Consider the following 25,285-nt stretch of genomic DNA (forward strand, 5'->3'; position numbering starts at 1 on the left):
TCCAGTAAAACGGCAGCTCCTCACCTAGGAGCTGGGGTTCATGAGCACCTCCTCGTCCATGCCGGCATGTCGACTGGCGTGTGCAGGTATCGTGCAGCCAAGATCAGCTGCTGCGAGTTCACTCGTTCATCCGTCCTGACGTGTCTAGAAGACGCCAATGCACTCCAGTTCTCCCCAGCCTCTGGCTCTTCCAAGCTCTCCACCCCACTTGCACAATGGTCCTGAGCCTTGGAGGCTGTGGCTGTCATCCAGGTATCCCATTTGCGGCTGAGCCCCCCCCCCCTACCCCCAGACACCTTGCCTGTCTGTATTTTGACCAGTTATGAGTTTCTGCATTAACTGCCATCCGCAGCACATGGAAACTTCTCCGATGAGGTCTGTGAGTGTATTACATACAGCAAAAGGAAGCATTCGACAAAGACTGCCAGAATACCATGGCCAGAGCCTGGGCTCTCTTCAGAATACCTAGGACACGGAGTGGGAGATCAACTCCAGCAGTGACGAGGGCCAAGAGCAGAGATCAGGTTGGGTGAGAGGCTGATATCCCGCATCAGATGCCACTTAGCTGGATACTTCAAGAGTGAGAATTGACTGAGTTGGAAAGGGGTGTGAGGCTGGGATGCATGTTTGTCAGGTGTTACTAGAGTGGAAACCACGGGAGTTATTGGGAGACAAGCGAGGCCAGGGTCAGGAGTGAGAAGCACTGTATAACTTAGGGGGCGCTAACTCTACCTGGAGTGGAGGCAGAGGAGCCCGTGGCTGCTGTGAAGAGAGCCCACAGAGGTAGCAGCAAAGAAGCGGCGATGTCTGTCCTTTAAAAGATGACACGTGTTGAAATTGCAGAGTCAGGTTAACTCTTCTTCACTCTCTTTCCATATCCTCAAGGTCATTTGTCCCAGTTTAAATAAAATATCCCCCACAGGCTTAAGTGTTAAAGGCTTGGCCCCCAGTTGGTTGATACTGTTGGGGAGGTGCTGGACACTTCAGGATGCCAGTCCTAGCTGGATGTCAGGGACAAGGATAGAATCTCTAGTTAGTGGAAAAATACAGACCCCCCATAAGACAGGGAACTAGATCATCTTACAGTCAGGTTGCCTAGCAACAGGACATTGAGGCAGAGCCCTTGACACTTTCACCCTGTAAACATCCTATGCAAATATCCTTAGCTTGCCCCACCTTATGCAGATGACAGCTTCTTGCTCCCCCTACCCTGCAGAAACTATATAAACCCTCTTGGAGAAAAATAAAGTTGCACCTTGATCAGAATCCAGACTTGGTGTGTTTCCTTGTATCTCCTGTCCCTATCATTCCGTCCTTAGGGTGGTCGAGAACCCGTTGAAGCCCTGCAGGCGGGGCAAACTGGCGCCCAACGTGGATGAAACCACCTCTTGAGGATTCGGAACGTCGTCTCCCGGAGGAAGACCAAGGCCTTGGTGAAGTTGTTGGATCCCCCTGAAATCGCCTGGTTCAGGACGCGATCCCGGAGGAGGGTGGAGACGACGCAGGTAAGAAAGTGACGAGCCATGGGACAGGCAACATCGTCACAGGATTTATTTATTTCTGGCCTAAAAGAGGCCCTCAAGATACGAGGAACTAGGGTAAAGAAAAAAGATCTTAAAGCCTTTTTTGATTATATTATAGACACATGTCCTTGGTTCCCCCAAGAAGGAACCATAGATGAAAAAAGTTGGGCACATCTCGGGGATTGTTTAGATGATTACTACAGGACTTTTGGACTAGAGAAGGTTCCCGTCACCACATTTTCTTATTGGAAGCTTATTTATGACATTTTTAGGGTCTATAAATATTCCCCTGACATACAAGAGCTTATTAATATAGGAGAAAAAATCTTCAAAGAAGCCTTTCGCTCCCCCTCTACCTGCCCTAAGGCCCCCGAGCGCTTTCTGGTCCGCCTTCAGTCTGTCCCTCGGTTCACGACCTGCGCTCTATGGAAGAGGGGATGCTCACAACTTTTAAACCTAGGAATCCCCAGGAGTCTGCTTTTGCCCATCCTCATGCCTCTGTTAATAATTTGACCTCTAACTCCCCTCTAGACCCCACCGAGGAGGCTTCTCTAGAGAAAGGGGCAGCCCGCTACCATAATCCAGACTGGCCCCCCTGCAAAAATCTCCCCTTAACACAGGAGTCCTTGGGCCCTTTTATACCGCCTCAAAAATCTCTGGCAGTTCCCCCTTCCGCAATGCCCCCTCCCTATATTTCTCCGTCTTCCCATTTTTGCGGGCCTATTCTTGATGAGTTGGCTCCCCCTGTCCCAGATCTTGGTTCACTGAGACGGGCCCTCCAGGCTCGCAGGGAACATGTTGAGCTTTTAAGGGAATTGAAAACTCTTGACAAAGAACTTAAAGATCTTGCCCTTGAAGTGGTGGCTCCCGGTCCGCTAAAACCATCTCAAAAATCTAGTAAATCAAAGAGTAAGCCTCAGCCTGTCCTGGCATTTCCTGTTACCAGGAGCCAGACCTCTGGGGACTCATCCGAGGCGGCCGCCCAGAGCGGCCCCTCAGGGGGTTTGGAAGATCAAACTGAGGGGGAGGAGGAGGAGGAGGAAGAGCCATCACCAGAGGACCCCCCGCCAGGTCAGACTTATCACAAATTAAATTTCCGCCTAGTTGAAAAGCTGAAATCTGCCTGTGCTCAGTATGGTCCTACGGCTCCTTTTACATTAGCCTTGGTGGAAAACCAGAGCGAACATTGGTTGACCCCTAATGACTGGTATTTTCTTGCCCGTGCGGCTCTTTCTGGGGGTGACTTTGTCCTCTGGAAAACAGAATTTACAGAAAATTGTCGGGAAGTTGCTCAAAAAAATACTGAACAGCCGTCCTCAAAAACTTGGACATTAAAGAAACTCCTTGGCAACCCCCCTTACGATACAAATGCAGCACAGGCAAAATTCCCTCCTGGCCTCCTGGCCCAGATTCAAAATGCGGGGGTCCGGGCCTGGAAACGCCTGCCCCAAAAGGGCTCGGCTACCACCTCATTAGCAAAGATTCGTCAGGGCCCTGATGAGCCTTTTAGCGATTTTGTCTCTCGCTTAAATGATGCAGCTGAGAGACTTTTTGGGCCGAACGAACACGAAAGCACCTTTGTTAAACACTTGGCCTTTGAAAATGCAAACCCTGCCTGCCAGGAAGTCCTCCGCCCTCATAAAAACAGAGCGGACCTCTCTGAATATGTGAGGCTTTGTTCAGGTGTTGGCGCCGCCCATGCCATGGGATTAGCTATAGGTGCTGCCCTCAGGGCTTCACAACAGCCTGGAGCCCGCACCTGTTACTTCTGTAAACAACCCGGACATTTCGCTAGGGAATGTCCCCAGAAAGGTCACAGCCTCCCGCCCTTAGCCCAGCCGGCTCAGGAGGCCTCCTCTATGAGGGCCCTGCCTTCCACTCTCTGCCCCCCGCTGCAACAAGGGCCGTCATTGGGCTACAGAATGCAGGTCAAAAGTCAATTATCTCGGTCAGCCCCTTCCTCCGAGGGTGCCGGGAAACTTCCAAAGGGGCCAGCCCCTGGCCCCAATGCCTCCAAGAGCGCACCCTGGGGCCTTGAGGTCCGCTCACCTTCTAACTCCCCAGCCTCAACAAATTCTCCCGCCCCAGTTCCATTCTCCTCCCTCCGGAGAGCAACTCCAGGCAGTGCCAGATTGGACTTGTGTGCCGCCGCCGAAACAGTATTAAACTCCCTTGAAGGGGCTCAGGTCATCCCTACAGGGGTGACAGGGCCCCTACCTCCTAATGTTTGTGCGCTTGTCCTTGGCCGTGCTTCTGTGGCCCTCCGAGGGGTCCAGGTCTACCCTGGCGTAGTAGATAGTGATTTCACAGGTGAAATTAAGATTCTGGCCACTGCTGTAAACGGCATGGTCACAATTCCTCAAGGTACACGCCTGGCACAGCTAGTTCCTCTACCCTTCTCTGTCTGTGATAATCCCTCAATTACAAACACCCCTCGGGGGTCAGCTGGATTGGGCTCCTCGGATGCCTACTGGGTCCAGCCTGTTACTCAGGATCGCCCTACTCTCACCCTTACTATAGAGGGAAAGAAGTTTCAGGGTATCTTGGATACAGGGACAGACACCATAGTCATTTCACAGTCTCACTGGCCATCTGCTTGGCCACTGGTTCCATCCTTCACCGATTTAAAAGGAATCGGGCAGTCTAATAATCCTTTAATTAGTCTCACCTTAGATGCTGCAGGGCACTCTGCCGCTGACAGGCACTGGCACCCTTCTCCAGATGCCACCCGGCCACTAGCCATGTGGCGAGATCCCCTCACGGGGCATTGGAAGGGCCCCGACCCGGTCCTTATTTGGGGACGAGGTTCAGCCTGCATTCTTGACCAGATACACTCTGCTCCCAGATGGTTACCAGAACGCCTGGTTAGAGCTGTAAATATACCTGATCTGCCCAGGAGAGATAGCCCCTCTCCTGAGGAAACTTCTTCTGTTTCAAATGCTGTCCCTCCAGCAAGCCCTCCAGGCTATTGTCCTCACCCACAGCAACCCCCACCAGCCCTTTAGCTCTGTTATCACTCTGCTCAGAGTTCCTGTGGGGGGGGGGGACAGTGGGAACTTTACAGCAAATTGTGTTTGAGACCTTTCACACAGTATACAAGTCCCATAGTCAATCATGCTCTGGGCTGTGACACTGCTTGTCACAAATCCAGTCTGACAGCAGGGGTCATGTTTCCAAGAGCAGTGCTGAATTTTCATCCAAGGTGTCAGAAAGACTTGTCGGACCTGCTGGCCTTGGTGTCACAGGGTGGTCATAGCCGTGTTGAGCCAGCTTGACACAGCCTATGGCTGGCAGGTAGCACAACAAACAGGGTAGCACCAGAGATGCCACTCAGGGCACTTAGGTCCCTTCCACCTAGACTAACCTTTTATTCCTCAGATCAATTCCTAGATCTCTAGGAAGAGAAGCCACGCTGAGACGACTGCCTTGACGGGAGCCTGTTACTGCTATCACCTTAGCAGTCCTTCTGGGGGTTGGAGCAACGGGAACAGGCACAGGAATTGCCTCTCTGGTCCTGTCCAACCAACATTAATCTGAGCTTTGACTGTCCATAGACGAGGATATTGCTCAATTTGAAGAGGGAATTTCAGCCCTCCAGTCATCCCTTTCCTCCTTAGCTGAGGTAGTTTTACAGAACAGGAGAGGCCTGGATCTCCTCTTTCTACAACAGGGTGGCCTTTGTACTGGGCTCAAAGAGGAATGTTGCTTCTTTACAGACCACACCAAGATAGTCAAGGGACAGTATGGAAGGTTAGAAAAGGATCAGAAAAAAAAAAAAAAAGAGAGAGAGAGAGAGAGAGAAAAGGAGAATAAGAGCTTGGATGGTTCCAGAATTGGTTTTCCAACTTCCCTTAGCTAACAACCCTTCTTTCCTCCCTCCTAGGACCTGTTGTAGGCCTGCTCCTGGTCCTTGTCTTTGGGCCATGGGCACTTTCCTGGCTCACTCGGTTCATCCGAAGCCAAATAACAGACCTGCCAGCCAGGCAGATCCAGGTTCATTACCACTGCTTTGATATGCAGGACTCCAGGGTTGAAATTTCCCCTGATGAGAGATGCCCCACACAGACCCCTTCACTCGGGGGAGGCTGCACCTGTGTGTGGGAAAAAGGCTCGCTCAAGGCATGATTGGAGTGCAGCTGGGACTGCACAGGCTGGGGACCATGGTACCCCAAAATCCCGAGAGCCTGGATTATATGCCCTGTTGCATAGCGGTTGTGCAGTAACAGCCTTGCGCTTACCCATTTCCGCTCCCTCAAAAAACTGCACGGTCCATTGATTCCTGCACTATGGGGACGCCTGTGGTGCTTGAGTCTGGAGAGACATTCCCTCTCGGACCTTTTTTCACAACCTTTAGAGGGATAGGGCCTCTGTAATCCTCCATGCAAAGCCTCTTTCAGAGTCCTCCTTTTAGACCATTCGAACCTGGTTTATGTTGGCCCTTAGATTTATTACTAAAAAGGGGGAGATGTCAGGGACAAGGATAGAATCTCTAGTTAGTGGAAAAATACAGACCCCCCATAAGACAGGGAACTAGATCATCTTACAGTCAGGTTGCCTAGCAACAGGACATTGAGGCAGAGCCCTTGACACTTTCACCCTGTAAACATCCTATGCAAATATCCTTAGCTTGCCCCACCTTATGCAGATGACAGCTTCTTGCTCCCCCTACCCTGCAGAAACTATATAAACCCTCTTGGAGAAAAATAAAGTTGCACCTTGATCAGAATCCAGACTTGGTGTGTTTCCTTGTATCTCCTGTCCCTATCATTCTGTCCTTAGGGTGGTCAAGAACCCGTTGAAGCCCTGCAGGCGGGGCAGCTGGATAGCCTGGGGGTTATCTCTTGCCCTGGTCTGACCCTGGCTCTCTGTTCCCTGGCCACTGTGAAGTGAGCAGCTTCACCTCTCAACCTATGATGTTCTACTTTACCACCTTTACCACTGAGAAACAACACAACCGTCCAGCCATGGCCTGTGACCCCTGAAAACATGAGCAACAGAAACCCAAACTCTTATCATGCTTTTCTCCGATATTTGCCCCAGTGGTGAAAATCTCAACACCCTGCCGTTCTCCCTTAGATCTAAGTAGTTAGGAAGCCTTTCACCAAGGACTTTCTGAACCCCTGAATAGAATATATACGAAGTATCTTGATACTAAAAAGTAGGTATTGGAGAAAGTATATTTTCTATAGCCCGTGAGATTATGTCAAATAATGGTCACGTGTTGAAAACCACTTAACAGTTTCTAAGGAAGACTAACACACTTCTAACTGCAGGTGTAGGAGAGAGTCAAGAACTACCACTGACTCAGCCCAGTGTTGGGGTCATCAAAATTAGTTATAATAATAAGATGGCCACAGACAAAATGTTCTGAAAATGAGTCCCAGCAATTCTCATGGGAGATAACCACTTGCCAAAGAGGTCCAGTTAAGGAGGTGAATTGTTTGTATTTTACTCCTAGCCCAAAAGTAATAGATGATAAAAAGATAATAATGTTTGACACTCTATCCAATGTGGTTAAGGGTATCCTCAGAGCAGAAATGGTCCTAAGAGAAGCTGTGATCTGATTAATGATATAACAGCCCTGCCTGAAGTAATGTGCTGACAGATAAGACTAACTCTGTCTGGAGCCTTTAAAAAGAAAGGTCAGGCAAAATGTCTCAACCGGCACTAATTCAGAATCTCTTAGAAAAGGAGTGGCCCTACATAGCTGATGTGGCTTTTGCCATCATTGGACTGTTGAGGTTCTGGAAATAGATTGTATTTTTATGCAGCTCGAGAGAAATATTTATTGAGTATGCATTGATTGTCAGACTTGCAGCTTCTCAGACAATCTCCTTTGCTACCAGGAAGGGCAGAATGGTACAGTATGATGGTCTGCCTTCAAAACTTGTGCACTGATGACTTGGCTGAGGCACTTCAAAGCTGTGTGCATCTCCGAGAGGGAGAACCTGTTAAAATAGGAAAATGTGTGAATGCAAGCCCAGGGAGCATTCCACATGACTCAGACAACACCGTGTTCAGTATAATTTGTCTCTACAACCAGCTCAGACCAAGAGAGTAGAATTGTACTTCAGCTTTGGAAGATGTTTCAAAGCATTTGCCCACATTTGAACCATCATCCTACTTGACCATTGTGAGTCATTTTAAATCTCTCTGCCCTGGTTTCTCCACTTGCAAGGCAGAGTAAGGATAAGAATTTCTGTAAGGACCTGTGGTAGTTTGCATGCAATTGACACCCAAAATCTCATAGGGAGTGACACTATTAGGAGGTGTGGCCTTGGTGAAGTGGAGGTGGCCTTGTTGGAGGAAGTGTGTCACTATGGGGCAGGCTTTGAGGTCTCCTATGCTCAAGATACCGACCAGTGTCACAGACTGCTTCCCGTTGCCTGCAAGATGTAGGACTCTCAGCTACGTCTCCAGCAGCACCATGTCTGCCTGCATGCTACCATGCCCCACCATGATGATAATGGACCGAATCTCCGAACTGTAAGAGAGCCACCCCAATTACATGTTTTCCTTTATAAGAGTTGCCATGGTCATGGTGTCTCTTCATAGCAATAGAAACCCTCACTAAAACAGGACCTTAACATGATACAGGACAAATGGCTCAATAAATATCAGCAATTGTGCTGGTTATTAATTCAATTCTGGACCACTTTGCCCTATGATGGAGGCACCAGGAGGCATCATGACTCCGCAGAACAATATGGCTGGCAACTTGGAGGGGGAGGCATAAACTGATCATTCCTATTATGTAAGCAAGCTAGTCTCTATGTGATCCTTTGGACTTCCATGAACTGGAGCATTGTTCCTGCCTGGCCTGGGGCCTCAGGCCAGATAGCACACATTCTTCTTTGTAAATCTTGTTATTTTTTTTGCTCACTAGAGGAAGTGAATTGGCAAGGTACCTCCAGGCTGTGACTTCTCAGATTCAACAACATGGAGGTGAGGGGGGTCAAATGGAGCCCAGGGGTCCTGTAGAAATCAGAAGTATAAATCTCAGATGACGCCTCCAGGAGACATCCAGGAGCCCTTGAATAGACTCTTTCAGATTTTTCCTGTGGCTTCATCACACCAGAGCCTCTTTGGGAGTCGGACCTGAAGTCACCTAAAAAAGGGAGCTCCATCTTGATTTCACTCCTAATAACTGAATTATCATGAATAAATATTGTAAGAATGTTCAAGAATCTAGTAACCAAATAGTCCATGCCAATCTCATCCTACATTAAATCAAATTAATAGCCATTTACTACGTAGGATCTGTGAAAGCTCATAATATTTCCTGATTTGGAATAAACTTTCAGATGGCTGAGGAGTAAATACATTTATAACTGTGTTAGAACTTTGAGAGATTAATCTCCTGTAGTAAAAATGCACAATGATATTCCAAGAATATCTCAGAAAGTTGAACGATGAGAGTTTCTAACTTTGGACTTATGAATACATCAAGTTGACGCCAGAAATCCAATCAGAGCGTGTTTCTCCCAGGTATAACCCTTGTGTCAGCAAGTGTTCCTCCAAACACATGACATTTGAGGATTTCAGACATCACACTCCAAGTATCTAACCAAAATAAATGTGAAAGGCCATTACTTTGGGATACATAAACATAAGGAAATCCAGGACCATGAGGGAGCATAAGTGTCGCCCTCTACCATGTGTGTCCTGGAAGCCAATTCTTCCCGAAGGAAACATGACTTTTGTCTGGAATAAAGTAATTTATAGATGGTAACATAGCCCATGAAAATCATTATTTCTGGCCAGGCATCTGTACTAACACAGAAGAAATAAGAAAAGAGATCTTGTAGTTTCTTAAGACATTACACTTTCAGCCAACTTTGAGATAAATGTTTGAATGTTTCATATGTATTCTGTTATGTGGGGACATCTGAGGACATTTGCACATGGAAGATTATACCAAATTATGGCACACATATTTTTTTTTTCAGGCAAAATTTACCTTTTCCAAATGGGTGGCAAGCCATACAACTTCCCCATTTCTTCGTACAAAAGAATACCACCCAAGGAAACAGGCATGGAGACAAAGAGAGGAGCTTGTACATTCCCGGCACAAAAGTCCAGCAGCGAAGGCAGGCGGCCGTCCACACTGCGCGTAGATGGTGCTGAGAACCACGTGGCTTCCTTTTCTCCTTGGAAAATGGCCTCAGATGATGAAGGACGTGAGGTGAACCACCGCTAGCTAAGCACAAAGTTCCTTACTCTCTGCAGCCGTGAGTGCCATGAGTTACATCAGTCGCTGAATTCCTTCTCCTCCAAGGGGCCCATTTGGCCTCTAATTCTCTTTCTCAACACCCCCCTCATCCTTTCTTTAAAAATGTTGCCTATTCATTGTGAGGCTCTTATCCAAGGAAAAAAGACAGAGGTGAGGGGTTGGATGGGGGGACAGGGACCCAGAGGGGAGCTGTTTTAGAGAAGGGAGGGGGAGGGGAGACTCTCCCACAAAATACACCGACACTTAAGAGCTGGCTGGGCTGGCTGGAGGACTCTTTGCTTTCTTTTTTTTAACATTAAATTAGGTCTGAGAATTCATCTCTATTCACTGGACTTTGCAAAATTAGTTGACTAGTTAGAAAAATTTTTAAAAATTATGTTTCCCTGAAACTCTGAAGTGACTGTGGCCCATAGGACAGTAAACCACAGTGGTTAATGAAGAGGGCTTTTTTTTTTTTAGTGGTATGAGAAACTAGCCAGCTAGAAGAGAACAATTTCGTATTTTTGATGCAGTCTGTGATAGCTGAATAACCTTATTTTGATTTACTGCTTCACACAATGTGGGCTTTCAACACATGAAGAGCCATAGCTAAGAATTTGGGGCCACTTTGTCTTCTTATTCACTCTCTGAATCCCCTCCCCCCTCCCCCATCCTCTATTTCCTCCATCTGGTTTTGAATAGCTAGAGTGTGCCCACAATATGGATGCACTAGACGAGTTATGGCCCTCTTACCAACAGCACCTGGCAGCCTCCCCAGACCCCTATGGAGATGGGCTTAAACTCCGACTGAAAAGCATCCACTTGTATTTTTTTTTTTTTTCTGATGACTTTAACAAGAACACTCTGGTATTAGAAATGTCTAACTGGTGGTTTTTAATAAGACTTTTTCAAGCGGAAAGGAAACAAAACCTCTTGCGATTTGCTGAGTTGTACATTCATCCTCTCCTCCTCTCTGCTTATGTCCCTTCCCTGGGTCTGCACCATTAGCCAGTGAAGTTGTTCCTTCCTGGATGGACCGGTGGATGGAGATGGGATCTTTAACTGATTCTAAATCTAAGCCTGGAAATAGACTTTGTGATCACAGAACTAGCAACCGCACATGTCAGGTAAAGGGAGAAATCAGCTGTTACATACAGAGAAGTTAAGAACCAGCTGGCTTTGTGGGACTAGAAATTTTCTCCTTCTCAAGAGGCAGTTAGAGAAGAACACTGTTGATTTCCCCTTTTAGACTAGGAAAGAGCCTAACTGTAACTGGAAACAAACAAAACTGGTAAACTCCCTGAAACAAAAGTCATGAGATCCTGGGCAAGAGAAGCTTCAGGGGACCTAAAACTGATACGGAACTATTTTGGTTAGGAGTTACAGTTTGGGCCACATGCAAAGGACTCCAACTGCTTATTTGATGTGAGTGTAAAATGTGGATTCCCACCCAGTGGGTGCTGGGAACCTGTGGGTACCTACCTCACTCTCACCTTGATCAGATAAGACTCCTCCCTAAGTACTGTGAGCCATGGTTCCGTGAGAAATCCTTTAAAATATATCTAGGGAGGAAAACCTCAGTCTTTGTGTAGTTTCTGTATGGATGAGTCTTAAGGAACAATCTCATGTGAACGAAGATGAAGCTAGATCCAGACTGGCATAAGAGCCCAGCGGAGAGCATCCCAAGCCGCAGTAGGGAGCCATAGAAGGTTGGGGGCTGACACCTTACCCCCATGGAAGCTGACGCAGGTGACGGTCCTTTGGGGGCCGCTCCTGGACCACGGTGCTCAGGGACAGAAGCATGCCCAACAGCCCGTTTCTCATCTCCCGCCCACCGTCCTTTCTCCTGCAATCTGTGACTGATGGTTTGGTAAAGAACTAAGAATCTGGGTTCTTATGTAAAAGCAAGTGCAGATCATGAGACAGCTTCCCAGGTGATGTCTTAGTCTGGCTGTGGGCGGCAGCTACACAACCATCCATTGGTGGTCGTTCACCATTGATGAAGTTGTGCACGGATGACCGGACATCTCTATATGTACAACATAGAGATTCAGTTAAAAAGTTAGAAAATCAGGGCTGGAGAAAGGGCTCAGTGGCTAAGAGTGAGTATTACTTTTGCAGGGGACCTGGTTTCAGTTCCCAGCTCCCACAAAGCTGCTAACAACCATTTGCCACTCAGCTCCAGAAACTCCAACACCCTTTTCTGGGCTCCCCAGGTGCTACACACACATGTGCATAGACATACATGCAGAAAAAACACCCATACATACAAAATAAAAACATTTTTTAAATAAATCTTTTTTTTTATTACAAAAGAAGCACATTGGTTGACATTTCTTTTAATTGACCCACTTTGACTCCAATAATTACTTTATTATAGGAAAATGAGTGAGTAAACCATAAGAGTTACCAGTTATACCTCGTGTTTTTTTTTTGAAAGATTTATTTATTTATTATGTATACAGTGCTCTGCTTGCATGTATCCCTGCAGGCCAGAAGAGGGCACCAGATCTCATTACAGATGGTTTTGAGCCACCATGTGGTTGCTGGGAATTGAACTCAGGACCTCTGGAAGAGCAGTCAGTGCTCTTAACCTCTGAGCCATCTCTATACCTCGTTTTTTAATGACAGTCTGTGAGGCTTTATGTATTGTCAACCCAGAAATAATTCTTTTCATTCCTGCAGGTGGAGACAAAGCTGTATCATTCAATCCTAGGCCCTTTGTTAAGAAATGCGTACTTCTCAAATGCAAGTAAATGTTGTCTTTGCAAACTCCTGCTTTCTACCACAAGGTCACAGAATGACATGAGCTAGAAATGTAGCAGGTGAAGACGGTGTTTGCAAATTCTCTCACTTCCTCCTTTGCTTCATGTCAAAGTCTTGGAGTGAGAACCTGTGACGACTTCTAAAAGAAGCCTGCAGGTGGCAGTCTTCATGTGTGTGACTCCGAACAGGACAAAAACCTAGACTACAAGCTAGTTCAAACTAAGCTTACATGACCCGTGTGAAACACAGTCCCCAACTGAGACGGATGACTGTACCAGCCGAGGGCCTAGAATCTTTTGCATTTTAATCCCAGGACATCTGAATACCAGTGGTTGGTTAGCCTGCTTCATTTGTAAGCTGGGAGTATCCATATACAATGTAAAGCAAATTTCACAGACGAGCCGGACTTGATTTTCCATTACTTTGAGCAAAGCCATTTTGAAAAGGAGAAAAATGTACTTACAGACTTAGGGAGATAGTTTTATATTCAGACTTACAGGAAGCAGAAAGCTGGGCTGGAAGGGGCCCCAAACTGTGTGGACTCAAGAAAGTGTGGGCAGGGAAGCAAGCCTGGGGTAGTGTGGCTGGGCCAAAGGGGCAGCTCAGCCTAGACATAGTGTGGCTCACTCCAGGTAGAGACTCCAGGGCTGGCAGAGTTGTCACCACCCTTAGGGTCAGCTGAGAGCATCTGTTCAAATGACTCGGGAGATTCCCGGAAACAGATCCCTGGCCTAATCTGCCTGCACAGAGCCGCAAGTACAGACATCACTTGTGGGCAAGCACATAGCTGGGTTTCGAGTGTTCCCTCAAGGCCTTTGTGATGAGGGCGCTGTGAGAAGGGAATAGACCCTTTAAGTTAGAGGCTAATGGGAGAAAGTCAGGCCACCAAGGACATTGGAGGAGACATTGACTCTGGCCCCTTCCTGTTTCTCTTCCTACCTACCATGAGGTGGTGAGCTCTGCTGTACTAGGCATCTCCACCATAGTACATCACTTTGTCACAGGACTGAAAGCAATAGATGATCAACCATTGACTGACATCTCAGAAGCCCTGAGCCAAATTAGAATTAGACTCTTTTAAAGTTGATCCACTCCATTATTGCCCAGTGATGGAAGCATGACTGACAGAGAGCCCATTCCCACTTAGTACTGTGACTACAGCTGACAATATGGGCCCGAAGCCTTCTGAAGATCCAGGCAAGAGGAAACCCAGAGTGCCTTGAAGGCAATAATTCATCAGCATTCCAGAGGGATCTCAGAAAACTGTGATGCTGATCTGCTGAGAGTTCCCTCTGCTCCCGGTCTGTGCCACTTACTTGGAGACCTCTGTTGCTATGGCCATAGGAGAGCAGATGAAGACCATCTGCCCTAGCCATAGGCTCACAGACCTGCATGCTGTACAGCACAGGGATACTTGAAGATGGACAGAAATCTGATCCCTTCTGGAATAGAAGCAGGCCCTTTTAGTTCATGGTAGGCAAGCAGAAGGCCATCTAAGGCTAGGAAGGAAAGGTGGCCTCAGATGAACAGGATGATCTCTCTAGAATATGCCTATGAAACTACTGGGCACCCAGGGATCACCCTGATACATATCACTCCGGTCTTCAGTGTAGAGCTTCTAAATCGAGAATGACCAAAGGGGCCTCCTCCCTTAGCTTCCTGCACATAGTTCTGCCATGGGGAGATCTGGTGTCTTCTGACTCACACAGGAATCCATCTGTAGCTTCTTCTGATGTTCCACTGTGTTCCTTGTATAGCTGTCTACCCTGAATAGGGTAGATATTCACCTGGCTGTGGAGCCTTTCATGTCCTCTTCTCCTCCCTTGTGCGATCTAAAGCATATGTCCAAAACCTTAAGATACGCACTCTGTCTTGAAGTGAAAAATCAGTTTCAGTCATTGGAACCTAGGTTTCCAGATAAGTGTTTTATCAAGGCGCACATGAAGGCTTTACTTTAGAATATTGGATGTGGTGTGAGCTGTGACCGTGTTTATTTTTAGGTGAGATCTTTGTCTATTCTACAGTAAGACATCTTCACTGCGGTGCTGCGGAGCCCAAACTGCACAGCGGAGAGACGAAGAAAACTTTGTCGGCCACCCACTCCCACCTTCTGAGACCCTCTGCCTTCTAAAGCAGGTCCCTTCGCTGCTCTGTCACGTGGTCCAGGGATCTGTCCCTAGACTAGCAGGGCCCTCTGAAGCCTTCTTTGTGAAGGCCTCATTTTTCCCCATCTGCTAGTTTTTCGAGTAGATTTTTCAGGACCCTGTGACCATCCAAGTTCTATTTCCTAAGCTTTAAGCATGTTAGGTTTAAGGTGGGAGGCCCTGTTTGTCGCCATCCAATAAAAGCCCAGCCCTCCAGACAACCCCTTGAGTGTTTTCTGAGAGGTGGTGATACAGGCCGCTGCAGCTCCAGCATCTCCTGGGTTTGATACTTCATGCTGATCTCAGCTTCCTGGCTTTCCCTCCTGTAAGCCGCTTCCCACCCTTTGCTCTCCCGTGGAGTGATTTGGTGAGAGGAATTTACTACGCTTTCATTTCTCACTCCCTGGGCCACATATAAGTTTTGAGTTTTATTATTGCAATAAAAATGTTTAACACTGGCTTTTCTAAAATGAATAGATAATGCTGATAGAAATGTGAACAGTAAGGGTTATGGTCAGTTAGGGCTCTGTCAGAACAGGAAGAGGTTTCAGATGGGAGTACAGACCGTTGGAAATTGGACTAGAGTCCCTCCATGGTACACACTGGCAAAGAATTTGACTATTGTCCATGCCATGTGTGGCCGAGTATCAAGGTAGAAAAAAATATCAAGGTAGCACAAAATCGAGGCTCCATCATGCACATTGATGCTAGCTGCCTTTAGTCAAATAGGAAAAGGGAAGAGGAAAAAGCCAAGTGGAAAGATCTGAAACAGCATTTTACTCAAAAAAAAGAAAGGCATGTGATATTCCGGGCTAGTGCCATGAAAAAGAAGCCAAATAATTTGTTCTAGAACAATAGGAAAGAGGCCTTGAAGGCATCTCAAAAATCTTCAAGAATCCACCCATTACAGGTCTCATAGATCTAAAAATTTAAACTCGTCTTAAGTATTTTCATTTGAGAAGAGAGTCTCAGGGTGCCTTGCATGCAAAAGGAAGCCTACAGAATTGTTTCCTCAAGATTCACTTCCCTGTGGTTAGCAGTTGGGGAAGGCAGACCCTACTGTAAACATGGTCCAGGGGCTCTGATGTAACTCTTCCCCTGGCAAGCCTTCATAAAGCCCATGCAACGTTGACTTTATAAGCACAGGGATGGGGGTCACAGAGGCTTCCTCTGTGATTCCAAAGGAAATTCTGGGCTGCCAGTGTGCCACAGGGCAAAGTCTACAAGTGTCTCTGACAGGGAAATGTGTAGTGACCCTGTGAGAGTGAAGCCGAAGATTCACTGCAGACTCCAGGGACTCAGAGATACCAGGATCATGGCACAGTGCCAAAGGAAGCCGTAGAGCCAACCCCCGGGGAATGAGCATGTGGACCGTAGCCAGGAAGCCCACAAAGGCTGCAGGTCCCAAGCCCTTTGGGGCTCACACCAGGCCTTCCTATGCTCAGTGTGACAGATGTGAAACGCTGCTCACCAGTGTTTTCTCCATTGTGTTTTTTACTTTCTTTGGTCCACACCTCTATTCCCCACTTCTGGAATGGGGACATTTAATCTGTTTCGTGGGGTAAGTTTATAACCTGCTCTATTTTTTTTAATAGGGGCCAAGAGCTAAGGATTTTCTTTGTTCCTCTGAAGAGACTTTGCCCTTGGGCTTTTGAGCAGTGCTGGAGCTGTTTGGACTCTGGGTACTCTTAGAGGTGGACTGGCTTGGAGATGAACTTTTGCAGGGCAGAAGCAGTATGCTAAAGAAAGGACATTGAGCATCTCTCTGTTTTCCATGTGATGAAGGCTTAGTCACCACTTCGTGCTTGGAAATGGTAGGCCTTTAAGTTGAAGGGGTTAAGTGCCTTTGAAGAGAATCTGGGGACCCTGGCTGCTCCCTCTGTCTGTCACATCATGGTTCCACCACAGTGTGCTATGTGACCAAATGCCCAGAGCAAGAATGCCACAGAACCACAGATGGAAATTTCTGAAAGTACCAGCCAAAAAATGCCCCTCCGCCTTCCTTCAAGTTGATTTCTCTCAGGTATTGTCACAATGACAACTGACAGAGTGGCTGTGAGCATTAACCAGTGGAGTCTATCAATAAAGGCTGGAATTAGTTGGGAAAATCCAACAGTGAGTTGGGGTAGACAAATGCCACCTTCAAAGAAGAGATGGCCGAGGAGCAGCAGATCCATCCAACTGATTTAGACAGAACATTCATTCTGCACCAGCTGCTGTAAACACTGGATACAGCGGGACGGCCGGGTGCTCACAGAGAGTTCCACATCTAGAACAAGGAGGCTGTTCACTGCGTTGGGATCAGTGGAAGGTTTTAGTCTCCTGAGAGGGAATGAATAATTCACACAGCCATTGTCTGGATCCTGTAAGGAGATTTCCAGGGCCTTATTCCCTTCCATTCAAAGTTAAGAAAACCTGTTCGGATGAAGATGAGATCCTTTATCAAGATCCAGGGATAAGGAGAGGGTTGAAGCTATCCAAATAGTTCTGTAAGAGGCTAGAACTGGGATCTCTAAATTGGTTCCTGCCCTGGGGCATCTGTTGTAGGAAGCAGGTAGCTCAGGAGCCCCCAGTGTATAGGCTCCCCTTGCGGACACTCTGCTGTCTAGGGATGTGCCTAAGAAAAAGTTGGTGTCAACGTTAGCACTCGGGCCCATTCAGTTGTAGGAACTCAGGAGTGAGCTTTGCCTTGTGGATGAGTGAATTGACCCTGATGAGCTGCACTGACTGAGCTGGGACTGGAGGGAAGCCCGGTCTCAGGGTGCCAGCATTGTTCATGGCCAAATGTAGCTGCTTCGGCCTTGTGACTCTAGTATAGCCAACAGAGGCTTCTCTGAGCTGTCTGGAGCTCACCCCACTCTGTCCTTGAGGAAAACCTGGGTGCTGGGCCACAGCAATGGACGGAACTGAAGGAGGGGCCCCTCGGAGGTTCTGCTCCAACATATCCTGACAATCCCCATGTTTCCTAGATTCTGAGGAACATGGGGATTGTCAGGATATACAATGGCACCCACACTTTTCCAAAAGACAAGAGAGCAGAGAGTGGACTTGTAGATGCTTCTACGAATCTTTTTATTTTTTTAGTTGGCCACTGTTTTTAATAGGGTACTAGAAGAGGTCTTAGTGGGCTTAAACTTCATGTAACACCTTCTTTTCTAGCTATTTAAACTTTATTTTAAAGAAATCCTTCCAATTAAAGATTGAAACACACAAAAAAAGAAAAGCTTTTCAAATCAAAACAGGGCTAAGCGTAAGTAGATGATGAAGGACTTTGTAGTTTGTTCAGCCTAGGGGAATGAAGGAAATGATACATCAAGGTAAAGACAGAGGGATAAGAGCTCATCGCCCTGGGACATAAATACGGTATATTGTACAGTGAGGAAGAGGATGCCTGCGAGGTGTGGTCAGGATAGAGCCTCGCCGTGCCTCAGCCATATACATCTCCAGTCAGGAAATCCTGCATTCTGACAGCAGGAAATTCAAGAGCATAGGGAGGGTCCAGGAGGCAGGCAAACTTCTCAGTGGTGCAAGGGGGCTATCACGCTGAGCAAAGGAAGCTCTGTGGACTCCAGTGAGAAGAAGGGAGGAAATTACTTACCCAAAACAACTAGGCTCCGAGGCCACGCTCCAGGGAGAAAAGCCCCCAGATCCCACAAGATTTCAGGAAGTTGGTCCAGCCCTCTGCAGCAGCATGAATAGGCAGAGGAAGGAATGTGTAGGGAGATAAAGAGAGCTGCCGCAACCCCAGCGCAGCCTGTTTAAATACATCTGGCAAGGGCTGGAAGACAAATGGGGAGGGCTGGAAAAAGGCCCGTGGCTCCGCACAATGGTGGGATCCTGCAGCACTGTGGCTGAGCGGGAGGGGAGTAAGTGGGTCCGGGAGTTAAGACTACCCCACCCCACTAGGATAGCGGTCGTGGAAGGTCCATTCACAATGGAACCCGTAGCATTCAACTTTGCCACAGTGATATTCCAAGCAGTGAAAGTGAGAGTTGTTTCTTAAAATGCTCTCAGGAAGAGCCGCTCTGAGATGTCGTCAGTCCGTTCTGCTGAAGCCTGCTGACCTAAGGGCTCCGCATTCTGGAGGTGACCCTGGACTTCACCCACAGCGCTGCTATCCGTTCCTTGTGGGAATCGAGCAGAAACATTTCCTAGCTGGTTCATCTCTGCAATGCCTCTGAGATTCTAGCACACATGCAAATAGAAGAGTGGCAAAACCATCTCCCATTCATAACTTAGCAACCGCGTGCTCTTAAGAAACCATTTTACTTAGAAGGCACATGGTGACTGAGACTTTTAGCATTATGCATTGTGCTATGAGCCCTAAGAGATCATTTACTGGAAAGGATTTTGAGAAATTTTTTTTTTTTTTTTTTTTTTTTGGTTTTTCGAGACAGGGTTTCTCTGTGTAGCTTTGCGCCTTTCCTGGGACTCACTTGGTAGCCCAGGCTGGCCTCGAACTCACAGAGATCCGCCTGGCTCTGCCTCCCGAGTGCTGGGATTAAAGGCGTGCGCCACCACTGCCCGGCGGATTTTGAGAAATTTACAGATGGGAAATGGCAGGCACCACAAGTCTGCTGGGTCTCTGCCCATTCTTTTCAAAGGTAGGAAATGTCCCTTTGCTTTGTGATACTGGCTCACCACACTCCAAACTGAAGTGAGCAGACTGGGTCAAAGGTGAAGGGAGTGGAGCAAACAAAAGCGTGTGAGAAATTTACAGATGGGAAATGGCAGGCACCACAAGTCTGCTGGGTCTCTGCCCATTCTTTTCAAAGGTAGGAAATGTCCCTTTGCTTTGTGATACTGGCTCACCACACTCCAAACTGAAGTGAGCAGACTGGGTCAAAGGTGAAGGGAGTGGAGCAAACAAAAGCGTGTGGGTGATTGCTGTGCACAGGCCCAGTTCCAGGCAAGGTGGTCAGCTTGATCTCAGCAAAGGGCTCTCCCTTTGTCTGCCAAGAGGATGAGGTTAATTGGGTTGGAGGATGTGGGAGGGAACTGATGCTGTAGTGGTTAACTGGATTCTCTATCAAGTGGTGTGTGTCTGTGTGTGCATGCAATTCTCACAACGTTCTTATAAAATAAAAAGTAGCCCATTTTACAAAAGAGAAACCTTGAAGTTACTTGGCTTTAGGGCACAGAGGTATTAAGACACAGAGTAAGATTTATAGCAAACATCTGACTTACTTCCCTGCTTTAGGTTTTGAAATACATTTACTTAAGGTAAATCTGAACATCTAAGTATGTTTATCGCTCCATTGGTTTCAACCTTTTCCGAGAAGTCGTTACTTAAATGGAAATTAATTCACACTTTACTGGATTGGTCTGTCATGTTTGAACCCTGCTCGTTCTGGACGCCATGTGGCAAGTTCTCTAACCCCTCCAAGGCTCAACTTGATTTTTGTCAACAGTAGGTAAAGATCGTTGCCTGGGGAGCGGGACTGGTCTTGTAAAGCCCTGGGGACTAGGTAACGAAGGGAGGAGAGATTCGATGTGACCTGAAGAGGAGGATGACCCAGTGCAGCTGGTGCCTCACACTGTGCTGTCGCCATGGCAGGAACCTGGTGTGGACTGGTGTGTTCGCTCCCACACAGAGCGAACTTAGAGCCAAAGCTGTTCCTTTACATCCAGTAGTTGGAAGTCTCAGCTTATGATCCCAACTGTTTTTCCTTTCTCTCTCTCTCTCTCTCTCTCTCTCTCTCTCTCTCTCTCTCTCTCTCTCTCTCTCTCTGACAGAATCTTACACAGCCCTTACTGGCGTAGAACTTACAATGTAAATCAGGCTGGCCCTAAACTTACATAAATCCATCTGCTTGTTACTGCCTCCCCATTGCTGGATTAAGGCCTGGTAAAAGGATTTTTATCTTTATTTTTTTTTATATATGTGTATGTGTGTCTGCCTGGATGTATACATATGTACCACATGCCTGAAGAGGTTGAAAAAAATTTGTTGGATTCCCTGAGGTTGTGAGCCACTCTGAAGTTATAGGCTATTGTGAGCTGCCCAGTGTGCATGTTAGGAATGGACCCTGGGTCCTCTGCCAGGAAGTATTCCTCACCTCTGAGCCATCTCTCTTAACCTTGTTTATTTATTTTATTTTATTTTATTGGAAATAGAGTCTCTCTATGTAGCCCTGGCTGTCCTGGAACTTGCTGTATAGACCAGGCTGGCCTCAAACCTACAGAAATACACCTGATTCTGCTTCCTGGATGCTGGGATTGTATGCTATCATACCCAGCAAAGGGAAGCTGTGAACACAGGCACTGAGAACTGAACTCTTAAAGTTTGGGTGGTGAGCTTTAGCCCTTAACAGCTGAGCTATATCTCCAGCCCTCCTTTGATTTTTTGATTAAACACATTATGTCAGTTCAGTCTGGAAACTGAAAGATGCAACGTATTTGGAAAGAAGCTCACTTTACCCACATCAAAAACTTGGTTGATTTCCACCTGTGATTGGCTTTTGATGTCTGCCTCTCTGCCATCCTTGCCTTGTAAAATAGATGTAATGTTGACTAGAGGCTTTTCAACTGCTCTTCCTGAATAATTATGCTCATGACTGTAAACTGAGTTACATTATCTCTTCAAAACTCTCAGTGATGTTTCCTCTGTACTCTTAACCATTCAGAAAAATTGCTCGTTTTCCTATGGCCTACAAGGCACCCACAGGTGTGAGCAGAACACGTTAACAGGCAGGTAGTATTACTCCAGTCACTTAAAGAAATCCATCAAGCAAGAGTCTTGGGAAAGCTAGCGAAGGAAAGGAAGGAGAGTGGAGACTGGAGAAGTCAGGGGGCCTTGGCTGAGAGATGATGCCTTCAGCATGCCGCCCAGCTGGAGTCCTTGCTAACCCAGTCCACTCCTAGGCTCTTGCTCCTGAACCAGGTCTCCAGCTCTCAGGCTAGGCCCTTCCACAGTATTCTTAGCGTTTTCTTTTTTGCCATCTGAGTTCTGATCCTGTCCTGTCAAGGTTACAAACTTCTATTTCTACCTTGTAAATGGATTTTTCTTTAGGCCGAGAGCTTGTAAAAAACAAAACTGAAACTTATTATTAATTATAAAAGCTTGGCCTTAGCATAGGCTTGTTCCTAACTAGTTCTTATAACTTAATTAACCCATATTTTTTAAATCGATGTTCTTTTACATGGCTTGGTTACCTTTACTCTGTACTGCCCATCCTGCTTCCTCTCCCTCTGGCTGATGACTCCTCCCTTCTTCTTCCCAGAGCTTTCTGTCCCCAGAAGTCCCATCCAACCTCTTCCTGCCTAGCTAATGGCCATTCAGCTCTTTTTTAAAAAAAAATTTTTTTGTTTGTTTTTTTGTTTTTGTTTTTTGAGGCAGGGTTTCTCTGTGTAGTTTTTGGTCCCTGTCCTGGATCTCGCTCTGTAGACCAGGATGGCCTCGAACTCACAGAAATCCACCTGGCTCTGCCTCCTGAGTGCTAGAATTAAAGGCGTGCGCCACTGCTGCCTGGCCACTCAGCTCTTTATTAAACTAATCATCTTCACAAGGAATATTCCGTAACACCACCTCTACACTTTTCCACTCTCAGCCACACCCACACCTTCCCTTCCCTTTCGCTGAAAAAAGTCTGTCCACTTTTTGCTGTTCAATCCCACTCAGTCTACAAGGCAGCTCCCTGGAGCTCTATTGAGCAACAGGCCAACCTCTCAGAACCTCTCCACTGTGGGATCTGTCATCTGGTTCAGTGCTGTGTTCCTGTACCCTGACCCTGAGTCTTATGCACATAATTCACCTGAGACCCTTCAAAATGTTTGATGTACTGCTGGTTTTGATTGAAGGGGGATGTTGGGAGTGAGCCCTGCAGTGCAGATCTGTGATCAGCTTTGGAAAATGTTGCTGTAATAAGAAGTGTGTAGTAAATCCTAAATTTCACCCATTCATTTGAATTTGCAATTAGTGAGCTAGCGACAAGCTTTCCAACTCTTTTTTTTTTGTAGATTAAAAAAATACTATGGAATAAAATGTTCATTAATTTATTAATTAAATGTTGGGTTGACAGGATGCCTCAGCCAGTAAAAGCACTTGTCATGTAAGCCTAATAATCTGAGTTTGATCCTGGATCCCACAGTGGAGAGAGGACTGACTCCTAAAAGATGTTCTCGGGTCTCTAAATGCATGCCATGGTAAATATACCACACACACACACACACACACACACACACACACCATATACACACATAATACAACACAACACACATACATGCCCTTCCACACTACACATATACAACATATACACACACCATATACACACACAACACAACACACACACATCCCCCACCACCACACCATACATACACAACATACACACACACTATATACTTACACAACACAACACATACTCACACACACATACCTCCACACACACACACCATACCATACACACACACACACACACACACACACACACACACACACACAGAGTCTTAATTCATGCAAATGCATAGTGAAAATTTTTCATGATTGTGATACTGAAATTTCATTTAAATTGTATGTTGACCTGCAGAAATGTCAGGTCCGTTTTGGGGTAAAACTACATTGGCAGTAGACCGGTAACATTATCTTTCTGGAGAAGGGCTCACCTTTCCCTGTGCTTAACTAAAACCTTAGGAAGGTTCCATTGTTATCGGCATCCGAAGTACATACTGATTTGTCTTGATCTTTCTGAGAAAGCTATTGTTGTTGAGAAAAAGAAATGTCAGGATGTGCTTTTAAAATGAGGTAGACCTTTAAACTTCCTTTGAAATATACATTCGAGCTTTAGTTTCCCAACAAGAATTTTGAAAACTGTTTTCAAAGACTAGATAAGGAGGTCATTTTCAGGATGTATGTTTGTGCTTTTCAAGTATTTCTGGAAAGAAAAGTAGGACCTAGTCAAAATAATTTAGGATTGTATTTATTCCAGATCAGAAGGGCCTACAAAGTCATTCTCTGACACAAACAACCACACACTCCCTCTGGGGTGCACACTGCCCACTGCCTGGCACCGAGTACCCTTGTGCTTCCACTACAGAGGCACATACATGTATTCAGTTGCTATGGACAATAAATGATCCTTACATTGTTGCTAATTCATTCAACAAATACTTATTGTGCACCCATTGCCAGACACAGATAAAGCTAAGTGCCAAGAAAGTATACATGAATAAAGGAAGCTTAGTTCTGCCCCTACAGGCTGAGACAAGAGGGAAGGCAGAATGGTCCCCAAAGAAGCATCTTCCTAAGGGAAGACTGGATGAGACAGCCAGAGGCTGGCAGCAGCACATACAAGATCTCCCAGATGCTGTTACTGAGCAGAAAGTGACCAAGACGTGGTCGAAAAGGCAGAGGGAGACCATCAGTTTCAATGCCTTGTAGACCATAGTGAGGAGTTTGGAGACAATCCCAAGGTCAGTGAGGTACACTGGCAGCTCTCCAGTAAGTGTGGTGTTACTGGCTTTGGGGCTGTCTGTTTCTGTGGAGAGCCTCTTTAAATGGTTCTTGAGAAAATCTAGCAATAAAGTGGAGAGAAGCCAGGGAACGGGAGTCATAGTTCGAGTGTGGACTGTCCCCCACAGCTCTTGTGTGAAAACACTTAGTCCCCATCTGTTGGCGTTGTTTTGAAAGGTATAGAGCCTTTAGTGGGTGGAGGCTCACTGGAGGAATTGTGGGGTGGGCCTTGAGGTTTGATAGACTGGCCCCATTTCCTGTCCATTCTCTGATAATGAATGTGGAGGCAACATGTCTAGCCACTGCACGTTCCTGCCACCCACCTTCCCTGCCGTGATGTGTCCCTCAAAATGCAAGCCAAATTAAATCCATCTTCCCTAAAGCTGCTTCGTGAGTACTTTATCACAACAAAGAAAAGAGTAAAGGATACAAGGGTTGAACTAACCCTCTCCACCCTGAGAAAAAAATGACCTTGACATGCCTGCAGGAAGTGGTTTGTGAGTACTCAGTAAGCCATAAGGACCTGTTAGTTAGTGCTGGTTAGTTCTTGTCAAATTTACACAAACCTAGACATATCCTGCAAGAGGAAATCTCAGTTGAGGAACTGCCTCCATCAAGCTGACCCATGGCTTTGTCTGTGGGACCTTCCCATGATTGCTGAGTGACATGGGAGGGTCCAGCAGTCCCATCTGGACAGATAGGTCTGGGATATATAAGAAAAGTAGCTGAGCAAGCCGGGGGAAGCAAGCCAGAAAGTCATCTTCCTCTACCTATCATTCCTGCCTCTTCTCCTGCATGAGTTCTTGCACTGACTTCCCTCAAAGGTCAACTACAGGCAGGACCCGTAAGCCAAATAAACCCTTTCCTCTCCATGTCACTTTTGGTCGTGGTGCTTATTTATTATAGCCATAGAAAGCAAACCAGGGCAGCGTTGAAACCTCCAAACAGATTTATAGGTTAGAGTCAGTTCCCTTGTATTATTTCCAACACTAAACCCAAAGGCAGCATTGATGCTTTGCCCAAAGACAGACTACAGACTTCTATCCCATTCAGTTTCAAGCAAACACGTCAGTTAGCGCTACAGAGCTTACCCACTGATAGCCCCATGTGCACGCATGCGTCAATAAGACTTGGCTCCAGACAGCAATTACTGCCGGCACCTCCTTCTTTCATCTCAGGAGACACAATGAAA

Source organism: Peromyscus eremicus, chromosome 6 (assembly GCF_949786415.1).
Source record: "Peromyscus eremicus chromosome 6, PerEre_H2_v1, whole genome shotgun sequence".
NCBI lineage: Eukaryota > Metazoa > Chordata > Mammalia > Rodentia > Cricetidae > Peromyscus > Peromyscus eremicus.